A 20269-nucleotide genomic window follows, 5' to 3' on the forward strand; every position below is an offset into this window, starting at 1 on the left:
CAAATGCAAGAGGATGTTCCAAACAACCTGCTCATATAAGGAAAAATCAGAAAAGCTGACCATCTATTTCAAATAATGTCCGCATACACCACAGACCCAAATGACATGATTGTCAATCTGTTTCCCTCATTGTTCACTGGGTTGGGAAAGCTAAAGGGGAAACAGATTAAACTAAACATTGATCCAGATGTATCGATGCCTGTTGTGCAACATTACTGAAGGATCCTGCTGAACATTCAAAGACAAGTTGAAGATGAAATACGGTCGCTACTGAGCAAAGACATTATTGAACACGCAACAGGGCCCACTCCATGGGTTTCACCAATTGTCACTGTACACAAAAATGAAAATGGTGGGAAGATTTGTATCTGTGTGGACATGTGTCACCCAACTTTGCTATTGAATGAGGAATGCATCTATTTCGTCTATTTCCAAGAATGACGGACACAATGCATTTATTGCATTGGTTGAAGGTGTTTTCAAAACTGGACCTCAACAAAGGGTATCACCAGTTACAACTGCACCCTGGATTTCGCTATATCACTACTTTCACAACACATTTGGGATTATTCAGATATACGAGGCTCATCTTTGGGCTTTCATCAGCAGCTGAGATATTTCAAAATTAAATCCATCACATCATTCGCCATATTCCCCAGTGTCTCAATTATAGTGATGGCATTTAAATTTTTGGGGACACACAAGAGGAGCATGATGACACTCTACGATAAGTGTGCATGGCACTGGAGGATGCACATTTTACACTGAATGCAGCAAAGTGTGAATTCAGCGAATCTACACTGACATTTGTTGGACATATATTTTCAAGTGAAGGACTACATCCCGATCCGTCGAAGGTGCAAGCCTTGGTTACCACGCCAACCTCCACGTCCACATCAGCAGTGCAGTCATTTCTGGGCATGGCCACTAAATGCACACAATACATTCAACATTTTGCTTTGGTTAGTACACCGTTGCAGCTCCTTACCAGCAAAGGACAGACATTTGAATAGTCCTCAGAGTGTGAGGAAGCATTCAGGGAAATAAAATCACACATTTCATCAACGTCCTGCATGGCTTACTATGATCCTGACTTGGAAACGGAGCTGACTGCGGATGCAAGTCCAGTAGGTCTGGGAGCTATACTGGCACAATTCAAGCCAGACTCATCGTCGCCCTGGCGCATTGTTGCATATGCCAGTTGGAGTCTATCACCTGCCGAATGTGCCTACTCACAGCCGGTTAAAGCGAGCCTGGCTGTAGTGTGGGCTTTTGAACCTTATCACTTGTTCCTATATGGGAGAAAGTTCACAGTTGTTCCAAACCACCAGCACTCACGACAATATATGGCAAACCCAATGCGTTAATGCCTCTGCAAATTGCACAGTGGGGGCATAGGCTACAAGAATACTGTTTAGATATCATACAGAGGCCAGGAAAAGACAATCAACTGGCGGACTTCCTGTCCAGGTATCTACTTCTGGCGAAAGAAGAGGCCCAGTCCTCAAAAGCAGACCAATATATCAACTATCTAGTGGACAATGCACTTCCAAAGGCGGTGACCATTCCAGAGATCATCAAGGAAGTGCTCCATTACAAAGTCCTAACACGAGTCAAAGACAAAGTGACATCAGGGAAATGGCGTGACTCGTGAAGAAGTGATTAATCTTTTTCAGAGAGTGAATGGAAGCGACTGAAAGCATTCCATCTTATGAAGGATGTGCAGCCCATCTTTACACAGGGGTTACTGCTATAAGAGAACAGAATCATCATTCCTCCATCCCTGCCAGATCGAGTAATTGGTCTTGGGCATGTAGGACACAGAGGAATTGTTTCCACAAAGCGACAGCTCAGGACAAATGTCTGGTTTCCCAAAATGGACAATAAAATACAGAAGACACTCGAAACATGTATCATCTACAAGTCAGAGGCCCCTCGCACTGCCCAGAACCTCTGAAAATGACACTGTTACCACTGAAGGTGTGGGATGAAGTTGCCATTGACATGTTTGGACCACTGACAAATGACAACTACTTACTAATGGCTATTGAGGAGATGCCCGCTTCCCAGAGGTAGACCTAATTTATTCCACGGCTGCTCATGCGGTAATTCCAGCCTTAGACAAAATGTTTGCCGATAATGGTATTCCTTCTACTGTAACGTCAGACAATGGTCCACCTTTTAGTGAGAAAGAATTTGGCATGTTTGCGGAATATATGGCATTTCAACATCGAAGGATTACTCCATTGTGGCCTCAGGCAAATGACAATGTGGAATGCTTCATGGCCAACATTACATGCACTCTTCAAGTGTGTGCCATCAACCAAGGGTCTTTCACACAAGCCATCTACACGCTACTGCAAAATTACAGGAACACACTGTACAGCTCAACGGGAGTATGCCCCTCAGAATTAATGTTTGGCAGAGTGGTACCAACTCGACTACCACAAGTTGTAGATCCAGAGGTATGTTCAGACGTGGAGCAGCAGGCTCCGGAAGAAGGATGATGCAGCAAATGGAAAATGAAGAGTTATGCAGATGGTCGGAGAAGGTCTAGAAAGTTGAACATACAAGTAGGTGACTCTGTGATAGTATGTCAACCTCAGGTACAGAAAGAGATGTTTGCGTTTCATCCCAGTTCCATTTTATTGATTGTGACAGCAGGATCGATGATGTCAGCTGAAGGTTTGGGATGTTCCATCCCCAGAAACTCGGTGTTCTTCAAGAAACTTGCAGAAGGTTCTTCTGATCAAGAAGAGCCGGCTGACATAGTTAGCTCTCAAGAGTTGTTCTGACTTTATGGATGCTGTCATTGACACTGATGACAGTAATAGTAGCTGAGATATCGAAGTGGCTATGTCTCAGAGTCCATCAAAGAGAGGGATCCGAAAACCAACAAGGTGGATTGAGGAAATGCAATAAAGTAGCATGCAGTAATTTATGTAAGGGGGAGAAGTAGATGTTCATGTCCATTCCCCAGAGTTGATCCTCTGTCCATGTCTGTTAGCCGTGAGCTTTCACCCGGGTCCACGTGACAGGAAGGGTGGAGCATTAGTAGGAGTTACACTAAAAAATAAAGAATACGTATTGGAAGCTCCTCTGCTGCGTATTGGTGTCGATATTGCCTCGCTGTGACATTACTGAAAGTTATTCATGTGTACAAGTCCCGTACACAACACTGGTTACAGCCTGGAGTTGTCAAGATATATCATGTTGCAGGCATAGAGCTTTGTTCTGGCACTGACGCATATGAGGTGATGGGCCTCAAAACAAAAGGGCAATGTGACATCACCGCCGGGCCACCTGGCTCGTGTGTAGTGTCATGTGGTGTCCGTCACATGTGTGACCAGGAGCTGAGCGGGCTTGCCATCTGCAGTTGGAGCCAGCCACCTGTGTCTGCATGGTCATTGCAGCCCCTGATTTGCCTGCCGAGAAGTGGGCCATCGGGCCGACCTGCCTCTCAGGGCAACCTTAAGACGTGGGGGCCGGATAGGCCGTGCCCCTAACAAAGGGGCAGATGGATTTTTATACAATCCATCTATAGGCGTCCTGCTCATGAATTATTGTTTTGTGGCTGCAACTTTTTGCTGTCAATCCGGATACCTGTGTGCTGAAGTCAACCGCGACAGGATCAAGGTTGGTGCTTCATTGACTTTCCTTGGCGAAATATCCACTGGCCATAGCATCATGAGGGTAGAGGCAGCTAAAAGTGATTTGTATTAAAGGCAACGTATCAGGAAACCTGACATGGCGGCATTTAAAGTCAGTTGTGCAAAATGGTCCCCACCTTCACCCTGTCATTTTTCTGTATCTGGAATGTGAGTGAATACAATTACAAAACACAATCATGGCTTGATATTAGAAGCACCAAGCCAGGCCTAACATCCCACTTCAGATGCAATAATCACTCTTTTGTAATCTCAGGGGTGCCTTGTGTACTTAGTGTAGCACGCTGGCTCAGTTTAAAGGGATCCTCATTCCCCACATCCTTCTGGTCAAAAAGAGGGAAGAACAGGGAGGTAACAGGAAGCTTAGTTTCCTCTTCCATATTTCATTCCTTTGAATAAATCACACGTCCGGTGTCCGGACGGTATCAAGGTGAAAGTCTGGCCTCAGTTTGACTGGTTTCCATCACCCTCTGATCGGCCAATGGAATATTTCATCTGGATCCACCAATGAAGAGACTGCACAAAGCACGGGGTTCAATCTTTATTACACCAACACGTTTTGACGACCGGTGCTTTATCAAGGTGACAGATCATCTGGCATTTGAAGGAGACGATACTAGTGGGGTGTTCTACTATTGGTCGTACTCAGTCCCTCGGCCGAGATTTCGATGAAAGCTGGGCATCAGTTCTCCTGCCTGTACATCTAGCAGCACTTAGACAAGCTAGCAGTCCAAGCAGAACGCGGCAATGTGGGACCTCTCCTAACCAGGTGTTGCCCTAAGCCACAGAACAGCTCAGTCAGGAAAGAGAAGGCTATGCTGGGCACTGGCAAAACCCAGATGAAGGGGAGTAAATGCCCTCCTACTCACTCTTTATGATATGATATGTTATTTATATCGTGCTTAATACCCAGAGGTTTCTAAGCGCAGACCCAGGGATCGAAAACCTGTGATGCTCTGTGTCGTCTTGCTTCCAATGCGAGCACGTTGCCCCTGAGCTATCCTCCTGAGACCAGAGGCACGGTGCTGTGGAGTGTGAGGTTCCCTAGGCTGAAACTTTGGGTGGAATGATGGGGACACCAATATGTGAATGGGATGTTGCTACTGAGGGTGGGAGAGCAAAGCTAAACCGGCACATTTTCCAATCATTGTCCAATTGCCCAGTAGACCATTCCTACACATTATTCCTCCCCAAAATATTTATCCCTCTCCCTCTCATCCCCTACCGGATACACTAGTTTGACCAGCCCTTTGTCTGTGAACTACCGAACTTTAGATGAGACATTTCCTACATTTTCCTTTGAAAGAATGGCACTTGTAGGAATTCGAGACTGTTAGAGACTAACAATCTTACTCACAAGGTCTACATGGTGCCACATGAACCCTGGGATGAGAGCCCACAGCAACAACTGCAGTACCTTTCAAAAGGATCTTCATTGGACAAAGGTCACCATCAGAATTCTCACCCCGTGAGCTAAGAGCCTGTCTGCTGTTCTCATTCCATGGTGGCTCGTTGGGCACCTCTTGCCACAAGTTCCCCCTGCTCCATAGTAGTGATGAAGGTGGTAGGAAAGATGGCCCTTTGGTCTGAGATATCTTGAGATGACTAAACAATGCTCTTTTGCTGCATCTTTTGAGCGCATGGTGCCAAGCCAGGGCACCAAGAGTGTGTCTCCTGTCCTTTCCGGTGCTGGGCAGCTTGAACCCTCGGTGGATCCATCCCAAGAAGATCCTGGGAAAGGGAAATCTGTAATCTGACAACGTTTGCCTTAAAACATCTGGATCGTTCCAGTGCTTTGACTTGCTCCTCCGGTAAGAAGAGTGTTGCCCCATCACTGCTAGTGCTGGCAGTGGCAGCCTGGCTCCTTTGGGAAGCCAATGTGAGAAGAGAATAGAGGTAAAAAGGCCTAGCACTGACTGAGATGGACAAAGACGATTGATTGACTGTGTAACACAATGAGCTGTTTTCTCTGATCGATGCCTCTGCCTTTACTTCACTGTGATGAGTCCCTGCATAATTCAAGGACGGTGTGTTTTTACGCAATGCCATTAGATTTTTTATTCAGATTTCGCTATTACACTTTGCTTTTTTGGAAAAGTCTGGATCTTGCTTATTCTTTCTTCATTGTGCTCTATAATGTAGTGGTTATATAATGGTGTCTGACACCTTCAGAAGTGGGTCTTTGCTCTCGGCCACCAGCCACAAGGTGGACAAGGTTTATTTTCGAGCAATCGTTTCCCATTTGGTGCAGAATAACTTTATCCAGATTTAGCGTTATCCTGATTTAGCGGTGACACCTGCTGTAGTTTGCTAAATCTAATCTAACCTGCCGCTCGCTGACAGCAGATGCGTACCCCTGTTGCACAATGTTTCAACTCTTTCTCATCAACTATTTCTCATCCCCACCACTTTATTTTCAACCTCAGCTCATGGCACTACCCTATGTTAGCACATGGAAGTCATTATTGCCCTCATGCCAGCCAATCAGAATGTTAGGCACGTAGTCAATAACTACTGTTATCACGTGCCTTCCAGTCATTCTGGCTTGAGAAGCAGCCCGGGAAACAACAGAAAACATTTCTCTGCGGTCACAAACAGCAATGCAAATTCCCAGCAAGATTTCTTTCAACAAGATACTCCAACCTAAATTCACACAACTCAGTGAAATCTAAGACCTGCAACAATGCTTTCAATTCTGTAAAGAACAAAACGTTCACTTTAATATTCTCTTTAATGATGTACCTAAAGCAAGCTAATTCTAAAACGGTTCCGGTTTTACCAAGTTTATAAATAAAATGCTTCTTTATAAAGCCGACCTACTTATTTAAAAATAACAAAATGAAACATTTAATATAATAACCTGTTTTGTGTACTTTACTCATTATTAAACTGAAATATTTTACTACACCAACACAACTCCAAAACCTTTACTGCTGCTAGCACTATGTGCCAATAGCCTTGTAGATCTTGGGATAGAGACACCTTCCGAAGACATGATCGCAGCCAACAATAGTGACCCCTCCCTCAGTCTCTAAGGCTATATTAGGAAGCTCACCACTTGCACGTGATCCTTCTCAGCATACTCGCCCTCTAACTCCTGTCTCGGGAAGATGATATTCAGCACCCTATCTATCTCCGAATATACATTGCCTGCACCCTATTAAACTGAGGATGCTCACCCACCGCATCATCGGGGGATGCTCATCAGCAGAGGATGCTTATCCACCGCATCATCGGGGGATGCTCATCAGCAGAGGATGCTTACCCACCGCATCATCGGGGGATGCTCATCAGCAGAGGATGCTTATCCACCGCATCATCGGGGGATGCTCATCAGCAGAGGATGCTTATCCACCGCATCATCGGGGGATGCTCATCAGCAGAGGATGCTTATCCACCGCATCATCGGGGGATGCTCATCAGCAGAGGATGCTTACCCAATGCATCATCGGGGGATGCTCATCAGCAGAGGATGCTTATCCTCCGCATCATCGGGGGATGCTCATCCACAGAGGATGCTTACCCACTGCATCATCGGGGGATGCTCATCAGCAGAGGATGCTTATCCACCGCATCATCGGGGGATGCTCATCAGCAGAGGATGCTTATCCACCGCATCATCGGGGGATGCTCATCAGCAGAGGATGCTTACCCAATGCATCATCGGGGGATGCTCATCAGCAGAGGATGCTTATCCTCCGCATCATCGGGGGATGCTCATCCACAGAGGATGCTTACCCACTGCATCACCCGAGGACTTAATCCACCTAGCTCAAGCAACCTTTGAGACCACTACGGTGGGAAACTGGTGCAGTATAAAAAAAACAATAACAATATCCACCGCATCACCCGCGGAGACTGAACCACTGGATCATCCGAGGATGCTTACACACTGCATCACCCGAGGACTTAATCCACCTAGCTCAAGCAACCTTTGAGACCACTACGGTGGGAAACTGGTGCAGTATAAAGAAAACAATAACAATATCCACTGCATCACCCGCGGAGACTGAACCACTGGATCATCCGAGGATGCTTATCCACTGCATCATCCAAAATTGGCACAAACCGCGTCATGCCTGTCCCAGTAAGTCCCCCTTTCACACCCTCCCTCACCTGAACAGTATATATCTGAGGAAACCGACGCCCTTCACCTGCGGCTTGATGTTCACCCTGGCATCCTGCCTATTGCTTAAATCTTACTCCTGCATCTTGGGTACCGCTGGAATCTCGCTACCTGTATCATGTATTTTCCGAGAAGCAAATTCCCCCTAACCTGTCTATCTCTGCAGGCTCAGTGTGAAGGATTGCTACCTGGCAAGGGTTTAAAAGCCTAAGCTTTTAAACTTTTTATTTAATCAAATGACCCCAAGAATTCCAGCTCAGAAAGGATAGCCTGCTGATTTGACCCACCGTTCAGTAAAGACTATACAAAAAGCATAGTGTACACCTGTGCCCTGCTGCCTGAGTCTGCCTGATCTGCAGCTCCTGCTCCCCATTGGAACAGAGCAGATTTGGAGGTCACAGGTGCCCTGTTTGACAGCTGACAGCAAAGTCACTGAAAACAGATGGCTGCATTAAAATCTAAACCTCTGATCCCAAACCATAATAACTATGATTAATTACCACCTGGGGGAAGGAAAATCGTGAAATATGAGCCATACCTAGGTTTTGGTATGATGGCTGGTAGTTTGAATACTTATTAAAGCCACTTCTGATTTGTTGCATACCAGTGTCAACTCTTTGAGCTCAGACCAGCTATGAGAGGGTATGTGGATTCCAAGCAGCCTGACTGTGTGCACTCCAGTGAATGAGACAAAAGGCTGGATGCCTGCTTTTGTTGATTTTCTGGGAGAAAAGAGGCACTTCCATATCAAAGGCCTGTCTCACTCTAATGGGTTGAACAACATACAGCCTTTGAAGCTGCAAGCTTGGGAAGGAGCAGAGTCAGTGTATTCAGAGAGCACAAGTGCGCTTCAGCAAGAGTTCCTCCATCTTACTTTTCTGTGGGTGTTTCCCTACCTCCTAATTCATTAATTAATTAAAGTATATGTATTTTCTAGAACTTCGTTTTGTCCAAATGCAGTTCCTCTACCGCTCTACCCCAGTCTGCAAAACACTAAATCTAAAAAAGAAAACCAATTAAAAAAGGCAAAGAGCTAGAAGTAAACTCGCACAACTATATCCTTGATTCCAGTTCTGATAAAGCAGAAGTGGAAACACAATCTGCTGGTATGCTTATTTTGAAGTTGAATGGTGGAACCAAAGGCAATAAATTCTTAACTAAACATAATAAAAAAAACAAAAGTTCCCCCTAACACATGTGACATGTTGCTATCTTCCTGTACAAACTAATAAGGAACTGGGAAATATTAATACAAGAGATACAATTGGCTCAGATGTACAGGATGATGACCTACGGGCATTTGACCAGATACGGGGTCTATTCAAGGAACCTGCCCATGATCCACACAGCGCGTCACAAGTAGGCTCCAATCGAGATACTTACATCAATACTGAAAGACATCCTGATAATCCTTGACCCCTTCTTCTGGACCCATGGTGTATACAGGCTTGGTCTGAAAGGCTATCTGGTGCAGTTTGCCCAAAACAGACCAATTGGACTACACACATACATCCCCTGAAAGTGGGTCACAACTCTTCTGGAACAAATAAAATTGAACGTAGTTTGTTTTGACATCTTCTGAGAGATAGTTTAACCAATCTTTTGTAGTTCACTTATTCCAGATGCTTCCGCAGTTGAGATCAATCACGACAAATGATATTGACAGTTGATATATTAGATGATGCAGATAAGAGCACATCAATCTCACATTGTTCCTTTGAAAATGTGGCATTACATATACTCAAGCAGGCTGACTCACTACTTAGATAGGGTATATATGTGACACATCTATTGGTGAACACCATTGTAAGCTTATGCCTAGTAGGCTGACTGATCCGGATCACAATAGGCATTGTAACACTAACCAGAATCGAATAGCAGTCAAGGTGACAATGAGGGGGTGGGGAGCAGTAAGGTGTGTTACTTTGATTTTGTGAAGGCTTTAAGCAATAGCAGTTGGGATAAAAGTGAAATGGGCCTGGCTATCATGTGTGTTACCAACCAGGGCGGATAAAGGGTCCTGTCCCAATGCATGCTTTGACTACAATCTGCTGGAACACACAAAGACACACCCATTGCACCTCTCCTGATGGATCTATGAACATATGATATAGATGCCTTACAAGAAACCTGGAATACCCAATTGTGTGGGATAGATGGCTGTAATACCACCCAGGAAAAGGCCCCCAAGGGACTCTTGGGAAGACCAAAGTGGGGTATGAGGGAAATCTGTGTACTGAGCAATTACCTGCTGGCTGGTGTGATGTCTGGGATTACTCTGTCTAACAACCACTCACAGCTACTGATTGGGAATATCTATGACCCCCCCCTCCCCCGCATGCAGGATGTGAATTTACTAACAACATTACATCTCACTCTGGCTGGTAACTATGATTGGGACATTAACACCCACTTGATTTTGGGCGATTTTAACAACAACATTCCTCCTGAAATTGATTTTTGTGATATTGATTACATTCATTCATTGTGGAAAATAACTCTGGGTGGTCTAAAACAAAAAGACTCTAATGTCAGGGGCACATCAAGGTATAAAATGTTAATTCTGCTGGGATGCAGAAAAACAAACGATAGTCAAAGCTATTCTGTCACACTCCCAACTTTAGATATTTAGACCAGTATCATAGAGTTTTTCAATTTCTCATAAAAACCCACTATTTATTGTTTTGCACTGGAATAACACATATATTTATTTAAAAGAAGACCAAAACAGTTCAATTATAAACATTCATTAGCACAGGATTCTCATACAATATATTTTACAAAGATGACAACACATATCTAATACAGACACAAAAATCCGGACCCTGGTGTTTTCCAGTGTCCACTCTCAGTTACTTTTTCTTTATGATAGACCCACCCTAACTAAAGCAGTGCTGATGGTAGCTGTATGTACAAGGTCGACACAATGTGCTTCGGCCGTCTTTTCACCAACTGCGGTGTCACAAGCAAGCAGCCTTCATCAGGACGAAATACAATTTCAACCATACACAGTCCAATGTGTATTGTGTCTACAAGGGAATAAAATGCAAAGGGAGGTGACAAATGTCTTCAATGAGGAAGTATGATTGCGTATATACACATATTTAAGAAAGCCAACATATAATGCAAGGCCTCCTACCTTGTTAAGTGGAAGCCCAGCGAAATCCACACTGGGAGATGAACCCCATGTTTGACGTATTCAGGATAGAAATCCTACAAAGGAGATATATCACTATGAATCCCCCACATAGGGCATCAAGGTACTATTGGACCAAAATAAATTGCATAGGTCGGCCGGAATCCTACCTTACCCAGGATTGCGTCATTACACAACTAGCGTAGCAGGTGGTCCGGTGTAGTGAATAACACAAATCTGTGTTTCAGATCTCGGGATGGATGGACTAGTTCCTGTCCATCTGGTAGTTATGGAGCAGGTAGAGAGCCAGAGGATCGTGGGATATAGTCCCACTGCATTACCGCTTGGATACTTCCTCCCTTCTTTGTTAGGGAATTTGCTATTAAAAATGGGGTGTTTACTTGGAAACCTCGAATAAACATCTACAAATTAAAACTGGTACCTATTATGACGTATTGGGCAGAGATATGGGAACCAAGAAAGCTGAGACCACTGTGGATTCTTGATAAGGATTCTATTAGGAAACAATGGGCCTCATTACACGGTAGGCGGTAAGGGTTTACCGGTACCGGTAAGGGCACCGGTATCGGTAAACCATTACCGCCTTACTACGAGTTCCCTTTGCGGGACCCGACCTTAACAGCTGGTTTTACCAGCCGTTAAAGTAGGGTGCCCCAAAGGGACCTTGGTGCTAATTACGGTACCGCAATTTGCGGTACCGTAATTAGCGCCTTCCCCATTCCCATTATGCCCTATGGGGGCAAAACTGGGAATGGGAAAGTGCCTTGGTGAATGGGGAATTACCGCCCCCGCTCACCTTGGAGTAGGGCGGTAATTCGGCCATCCACCAAGGCGGACACGGTAAAATACTGGCGGCAACCATGGCGCTAATGGCGCCATGGTTACCGCCTACTGTGTAATGAGGCCCTATGTCTCTTGTTCTCAAAAACTGCAGACTGAATTTAGCTTGACTTCAATGGATTTTACTATAACTAAATTGAGCCTACATTGTTCTAATAAATTAAATTCAACACAAGTTACCACATTGACAGATACATTACTAACTGCTAGAGTGCCAAATATTTTGATGCTTGGGACTTCTACTCTCAGGCAGCTACAGCGCACTAATCTTTATTGGTCAAAATATCTCATTGGTTAAAAAGAGATTAGCTGAGATAGCGTATGAACAGAATCTTACTGAACTAACTACAAGGGTACACTCTGGGGAATATCTAAGTTGTGCATTGGCGTCGTTCCAACTACCTTTATATGTTCTACAATTCCCTAACAATAAGGACGTGATTATGCCTTAAATTGAATGCAGGGCCCTCAAGGAGATTGTTGGCGCATGGTATAACAAGACTTTAGACAATAGACGATGTCCAATGTGGGGTATTGAAGGTGTTGAGACAAGTAAACATCTGTTGCTGTATTGTAAGCCTGTGTAATGCCTAATGAGCAATGATTATTTGAAAAATTGACTCAATAGAAGGTCTCTTTTGTTCACAAGAGTGGTTGTGTCCGGGTTTGCCCTGACCAATGGCATATCTCGTATCTAAGAATTAGCCTTCTTGGCACATATCACACACTGTACTTGGATGACTATGCTAAATACATTATTTGGGCCCAAAGCATGGAGGGCAACGACTGGCTCTCAATTTACTGTGTTAGCCGGTTATGGCATGCGATTGTCAAGTTTTAATGACTATGAATGTGCCAAATTAATTTCTGAGCTATAGTTAGTTAATGTCCTCTGTTTTTTTTTACTTTATTGTACATTTCATTGTCTTTTTTTCATGCCTTTTTGTACAAAAAGCCATGATTATTTTGTATGGCTGATTTAAAAAAAAAATGTTTTAAAGTAACTTGTTTGTGGCCCTCTAGTTGGCATGTGTTACCCAAGTAAACACTCCACATTCTGTCGCCTCCAAAGGATGAAACGATCATTAGGCCCTGCTGGGGGAGGTGGAGGGGTCACGTCTATGTCTTGAAAGCTGCCCACGATTTTCTGTTGCAGGTCCATTGCGCTTTAGGTTATCTTACTACACTTTATAGCCAAGTAGCAAAACAGTGTATTGCATAGGCTCCAAATGATGAGTGAAATTTTCTGGCGCTAAGAGGCACTCATATTGAAATAAAGAATTTGAAAAGGCTATGTTAATGTCTTAGATATTGGTGCAGTCTACATGTAAGTATATCTCTGTTATGAAATTTGACTCAGAGGCTAGTGAGGATTAAATCAACATTACGGCAAGTGCTTAGTCCTCTTTTTTTGTTCATCGGGACCCAGACGGATGCCCTGGCCATAGGGAATTTCCTTTTGCCACGGCAACAGATAAGGCCATATTTGGGCACTCAGAGCTTCCTGGACGGTTAAGTGATTTGTTTTGTTTAGGTATGTGCTAGGGTGTAGGTCCTTAAAGGCTGATGGTAGTGAGCAGCCCCCAGCCTCGCACATCTGGTTACCACACCAAATCTTGCCTCATAATGAGTGGCTGTGATATTGAGTATCATGGCAACTGGAATAGAATCTGAACATTCTACGCTCAACACCACCATTGTTAGAGAACCTATAATGGCCAATATTGTCGAAGATATAGGTCTACCAGGACTTCTGAATCTATATTTATAACGATTTGTCTCACCTGATGTCATCCCCTAAGGACTTCTTTCTAGGTCAGCAGCGTTACCCAGCTGTATAATAAAAAGACAGACTCTCTTACAGGGGCACTTCTATGCAAATAGTTTCTTTAAACAATGGCCTCCCTGCCCCTCTCAAACTTGAGCCGGTACACCCCAAGGTCTGTAAGCAGCTCAAGAACTTCCTTTTCTCTTCTGCTTTCTCTCTCTCTCTCCCCTGCTCACCTACCTGTCTGCTGCGCCGACTGGTTGCTTGACTACCCTCAGAGTGTTACTGGGTACCAGGCTCCTCCATGATAAGTCTCCCCTGCACTGCCTCTGGGCCTACCGCGCATTTAGGGGCTGTATCTGTAACCTCACAGCCCCCTGCCTCCTTGCACTTAACCAGAGCCGCGCTGCTCTGGCTGCATTTACTCAGAGCATTGCTGCCCTGATTGCACTGCCCCCTCCTTTCTCCGTGGCACTTCCCCATCCTCCCTTCCCCCTGCACTTTAAATTGTCGCACTTGCACAATCTGATTGGGTGAAGTCCTAAAAAAATAAGTGGGGGGGGTAATTAATGTACCAATTGAATGTGGTGTCACCAGAAATTAGCATATCAAGGTGCCCTCTGAAAAAAGGGGGGGACTCCTGAAGAAAAGTGGAGGGACTCAGTCTACCAGCATGTATCCTCCACTTGAGCCCTGGATCATCTGAATGACACAAGGACTAGTAAAATTGTTTGCCTTGTCCTCCCTCGGTCTTCCCTCCCTTGCCTTGTCGCGCCTAGGAACACTTGCGTACAGGAGCGTTATAAATGACTTATCATATCAATGAAGTAATCACCACTAGCCCATTGGAGACCAAAAAGAGACTTGTACAAATATCTCTATCATCCCCAAAGGTGTGTAATCCAAGTGGGTTTGCAGGTGAAGCATTTTGCATTTAACCATTCACACTTGGATTTGATTTCAAAGCAAACATTGGATCAAAGGTACTCGTGTCACAAATGATCAATAATAGATTTAATTGAAGAAAGCAGATTCTTCAACTCTGAAGTGCAGTGAAACAATATTGCCTTAAGCCCCCAACTGCAGGCTTTACCAGCTTTGACATAATTGGGTTAGAACCCAAAGTAGAGCCTTAATGGTTTATATCATGGTGGTTTAATCGGAAGATCGCTCAGACCGATCGGTTCTATGTTCTTTCATCGTCAGTCATCTTTACGACTGCCTTTTAAACGAATACAAAATTATGAAAAAGGTCAGAGATTTCTTTTGGGGGGGGTTCCCCCCAAACTCTCTCTCGCCACCTATTTTTAACTATTCCCGACCCCCCAAACCGTTATCTACACTTTCCCACCCCCCAGAAAATGTTGATAACATTTATTCTGATTTTGTACTCGTTTGAAACCGACCTCTCATCTATTTGCAAAGGCCCCCCCAGGCGTTACTGGTGTTAAGGAACATGAGCTTTATGTCCAGAACTCCACATATATGCTTACTTTTACCCAATACACGACTTGAAAACGACCCAGGAGGGTCGAAACACGTGTAAGCTGAACTGTGTAATTAAATCACCATGGTATAAACCATCAAGGCTCCACTGGATTTTTTCAGAACTAGATGACATTATCGAATAGCTCACTTACCCTGCACCTGTATGACCCAGGTTCTAACCCAATTCTGTCTAACCCAATTCGAGATGGGAGGGCGTGTCTCCAAAGCACCTTTTCACCGGCAGCACGGACCCCCATACTCACCAATGATCAGCGCAGTGACCTACTGATTCTGGTGCCCTGCCTCACCTCGTATTTACCAGCTTTAAAGCACAAATTAACGCTTAGAAGCATCAAGCTCAAAGCTAATCGCAGTTTCAGGAAGGAAAAAAGAGAAAGCCAAAGATGTAGCCACTTGAAGATGAAATGGGAGCTCTGTCTGAAAAGATCCAGCACCTTTTCATTTTAATTGCTGCCAGGCGAGATGGACAGGTGCGGGCGACTCTACAGATGGTATGTGGGAGCCGGGGTGGAGTATGGAAGCTGGGATTGCTGCAGGGAGAGCATGGTACATGGCCTGAGGCATAAGGAGGAGCTGAGAGCAACCTAGTGGGCTAGGAATGTGGGCCATTACTGCTAGATAAAGCATGCATTCCTATCCCTCTGATTGGCTCCTCTTCTGGCTCCTCTTCTGGCTCATGTAACTGAAGAGGACTCAGTTTACTAACAATACCTCGATAATTCTATTTAACACTGACATTTTGACCATCTTTCTTTCGCTTTCTTTATTTAATGTATTCACTTTTTCCTGTTCCTTTTTCCTTCTCTTTACTTCTATCTTGCTTTCTTTCTTCATTTTCTCTTTCCATGTTCTATCTTTTGTTCCTTCTTGCTATTGATTCATTTCTTTCATCTTGCCTATTCCCTTCTCTGGTCTTTTTTCATACCAGTTGCCTTTATCTCTTTCTCATACCTAGACTGGTTGCACCAAAATGCCAGTTGAAGCAATTACACTTCTCATGGTTATTTTTATCACAGATGTCCAGAAAAATATCCAATGCACCACAGTAAGAAGCAGCTAGAATGGCAGCACCCAAATGCCAGTCTAGCCAGGTAATTAAATTGACCAGGACTGCTTGATCAGAGATGCCCAGTAAAAAAAAGTCACGCCAATGTAAGAAATTACTAGACTGGTTGCACCAAAATGCCTGTCTAGCCAATAATAAGACATAACAGCCTGGACATGGATGACCATTGCGATTTAACACACAACCTCTGCCCATCCTACCCCCCCCCCACACATCCCATTTTCCTCCCATCCCCAACCTCAACTGCCAAAATCAGCTCATAGGCCCAGAATTACCTCTACATCCCTCTTCTTCATCGCAGTGCTTACATATGAGGCACTCTGCCACATAGGTAAGTACTGGGATCAGGAAGAGTAGTACTAGGAGTAATGAAGATTACAGATAACTAAGCCAGGCATTGCCTCCATGCCCCTCTACCTCATCCTAGTACTTGTGCAAGAGGCAGCGTGCCTCATACACAAATACTGGGATACGGAACAGTAGGGCTAGGAGTAATGAAGATTACCACTAGGTAATCCAGGCATTAAACACAAGCACACACACCATACACTCAAACACACACCCAGCCACCCATACATTAACATGTGTCTTCTTTCACCATACACTCAGCAGCACACACCCAGGCAGCCACCCATACATCAAGCACTCACTCATTCACACACATTACATTATATGATATGATAAGTCATTTATAACGTGCCTGTACACAAGTGTTTCTAGGCGCAACAAGACAAAGAAGGGGAAGACAAAGGAGGACAAGACAAATGATCTTACTAGGCCTTGTGTCATTCAGATCGTGCAAGGGGAAGGGAGAGGAGAAGTGCCAGGGGAGTGCAAAGCAAAGCTCAAGTAAGTGCTGCCGGGGCGGCCGGCTCTAACTAAGTGCACGGAGGCAGGGCGCTGTAGGGTTGCAGATACAGTCCCTAGCGCACACATTTAAACAAAATACATGTTCTTACCTTTTTGAATCTGTTGGTCGAGGGAATTAGGCCTTCAGCTCGCTGCAGCAGTCAGGAACGCTTGTTCCTGTCGTGCGCAGAGGATCTGGAGGCCTCAGTGTGATGGGGTGGGCGGAGCACCTATGACTTCAATAAGAAATAGTTTACTAAACCGTAAATATTTCTTTGGAAGTCCAAGGGGTCCCCCTCCCAGGACATGTGGCAGCAGGGCCCCTTGCAACGCAGGGGCCCCATGGCCTCCCTGCTACACCAGTGCCTCTTTCCCAAGTCGCACAAGAAGTATCTGAAATTTGAAAATAGCGACCAGCAATGCCAGTTCAGAGTACTTTTCTATGCCTGAAATTGGAACTCTGCCTCTTTACCAAAGACCTGGTTCCTTTGGGGGGGTCTTCTGCATAAGAAGTTAAGTTCTATGTTCCCTTCTTGGCATGTTTGGTTAACTCTCACCTGACCTCGTTTCCGGTGAATTAGTATCTGCAGCATGGGTTGCCAGTAACCTTTCAAGGCCTATTCTTCACCGGGGCTCGGTTTTGCAATATTCTGAGTTAACTATCTGCGCCAGAAGGCTGGGAAGTCAATCTAAGGGCCTTTGGTGAAATCCCTTTGCATTCTTGATGCCACTTCGTCGATGCTCTGTATCAGAGTGCGGGACAACATGTGTGGGCAGGACTGTGCCTTCACCCTCCTGATTTTCAGTAGCCTAATGAACTTTTGCACAGTGAAGTGCAGCTCACTGCCCCTGCCCTAAGGTCTCAGACAAACGTTCCATATACCAACACAACTCAGAATTTCCAAGTACAACACCCATACATGACTGCCACAACACCAACTGTAAAATCTTACAGCAAAATGCACACTTCCTCCAAGAACTCCCTCAATGATAATAGGCTCACATTCCAAAACTACACCACAGGTAGACAAAAAACCTATACAGGCTCATACAACCAGAACACCCACCAACCCATGCCACCTAGTAGCAAACCCTACACACAGTGACCGTTTATTTCTGAGCGGAAACTACCAACAGAACAGCAAAAGCACTCTTGCGCTCTCCCTCTCCCCCCACTAACTACTCCCACATTTTCCTTTTCAGATCCACCAGAATGCCTGGACAACATACAAATGCCAGCTGTGCGTGCTATGAATCACATTAACATAACATAACAGACTCAAGCACGCATTGAAGGTCTGCATTATCATGGATACCAGGAACCCCAACATTCCTAAATTGACTTCTCTCAGCCAGTGTTCCATCATTCTAAGACTATTTGAAAGCCATTTTGCATTTCCTTTGCCGCATCCACCACCACCACCCTCGAGGTATCGGCCTTCTCCTCTACCTCCTGCTGCTTTCCTTCCACGTGATTCCGGTGGACACACCTTCAAGCTTTGCCTCCACCCTGTCCCTTTCTGTTTATGAATCCCCTCCAGGGAACCTCTTAGCTTTTCTCTCCTTTTGAGCGCCCCACCTTTGCGTCATCGCTCCGCTCATCGGGCTCAGGTGACCTGTACGTTGACAGATAACAAACTCCTAATTAGCCTTCAGGTCCTCCACTTTTTCTTTCTTTTTTTCTTCTTCTAATGTGCAGCAGCAGGACGGGATTTTGAGGGTTGCAGCTCTGAAAAAAGTGGTGATGTGTGGGGGTCAGATGATATTTGTCTTTCCTGACTTTGGGTTTGAGAGGAGCAAAGGGGTGCTAGAGTGGAGGAGAGCTCGACTTGGCTTGCAGGCTCAAGCCTCTGTGTGGCAGCCCACCTGCCTGAGATTAAGATACAATGGGAAAAGTGAACGCCTATTCCCAAGTCACTGAAGTGCACATATTCCTGAAATGAGTGAGGGATGAAAGGAGGCACCCATGAGGGGGCGAGGTGGCTCTGGCTCCGAGGCCACAGATGGGGGTCATTTTTAGTGACAGGTGGATCTTAAATCGTTTTGTTGATTCCTAGCTCTGCGATTTGAAGGGAATGGCAATGGAGCACTGTGATTGTTTCGCTCCTTATCCCTCCTAAAGAGGTATATTAGCAGGGCCATTTCTAGGAGCAGGCAAACCGGGAACTGGCCTGGGGCACAGAGGGGGGAACGGGCGCAGCAAGGACAGACTGTTAAATATCTCACCTGGGACCGTAGTGAGTCTTTGCATGTTGAAAAGCATCAACAAGCAGCAGAAACACCCAGACAGAAGCAGAGGACAGATGCCTGCCCTACCCAGATCAATACATCCCCAAGATGCAGCCAAAGGCTTGCTCTTCTGCTGATTTCTTTTTCTTTTTTTTAAGAAGGCTTGCACCACGCAAACATTAGCATCTCTTTGTAAAACGAAAGTCCTTAAACTGCTCCATAACCTGGGGCAGTGTGATAAATGCTACATAGAGACACTGGCCCTCATTAGGACCTTGGCGGAGGACCATGGCGCTATTAGCACCATGGTCCATGGCGCTAAGCTGCCAACTCCGCCATGGGGGTTGGCGGACTTACCGCCCCATTCCGACCTTGGCGGGGCGGTAAGTCCCCAATCCCCATTTACCCTTCCCCATTCCCATTTTTGCCCCATAGGGTATAATGGGAGTGGGGAAGGCGTTAATTACGCCACCGTAAATTACGGTGGCGTAATTAACAACAAGGTCCCTTAGCGCCATGGATTTTAACGCCTGCTAAAAGCAGGCGTTAAAATCACCATGGCGCTAAGGGAACTCGTACTCAGGCGGTAAGGGGCGCCATGGTTTACGCCGGCGTAAACCCCTTACCGCCTGGGTCCTAATGAGGGCCACTGGCTTGCTAGAATGGATGGTTGGGGCTTATGGCGGACTAAAAAGGCCCAATGTTTCTTTGCCCACTTAATCAAAAGGACGATACACTGTGTGCCAAAGTAGGAGGTTATGGGGGAAGGGATGCGAGACCAAAATAAAAGGCCAAAGGAAGGCATACTACATGAGGACGGGATGAACTGGCATTTATTTGTGGTCGTGCAGCAGACGAATTGACACATTTTCTTTCATGTGTCATGTTTTGGGGTGATCAAATGGGGGACTCTTTATCATCTGGATACCACTGGGGGTTCTTTTGAATATCATTTTCTGGTGTGTTATTCTAGTTGAAACAAAAAAAGATGGCAACTGCCAGAATTCATTGGTTTACATGAAATCCCAGGACTGGGGAACATGTATGTATAGGAAGC

The 20269-nt window shown here is 45.2% G+C and overlaps 1 protein-coding gene across 2 annotated transcripts in view; it reads right to left on the reverse strand.

The window, feature by feature from the left end:
* Positions 1 to 20269, reverse strand: part of KCNIP3 (potassium voltage-gated channel interacting protein 3) — a 693141-nt gene that overhangs the window by 187956 nt on the left and 484916 nt on the right. The window lies entirely within an intron of this gene.

The sequence above is a fragment of the Ambystoma mexicanum genome, chromosome 10 (genome assembly GCF_040938575.1).
Source record: "Ambystoma mexicanum isolate Mex_15411 chromosome 10, UKY_AmexF1_1, whole genome shotgun sequence".
Taxonomy (NCBI): Eukaryota; Metazoa; Chordata; class Amphibia; order Caudata; family Ambystomatidae; genus Ambystoma; species Ambystoma mexicanum.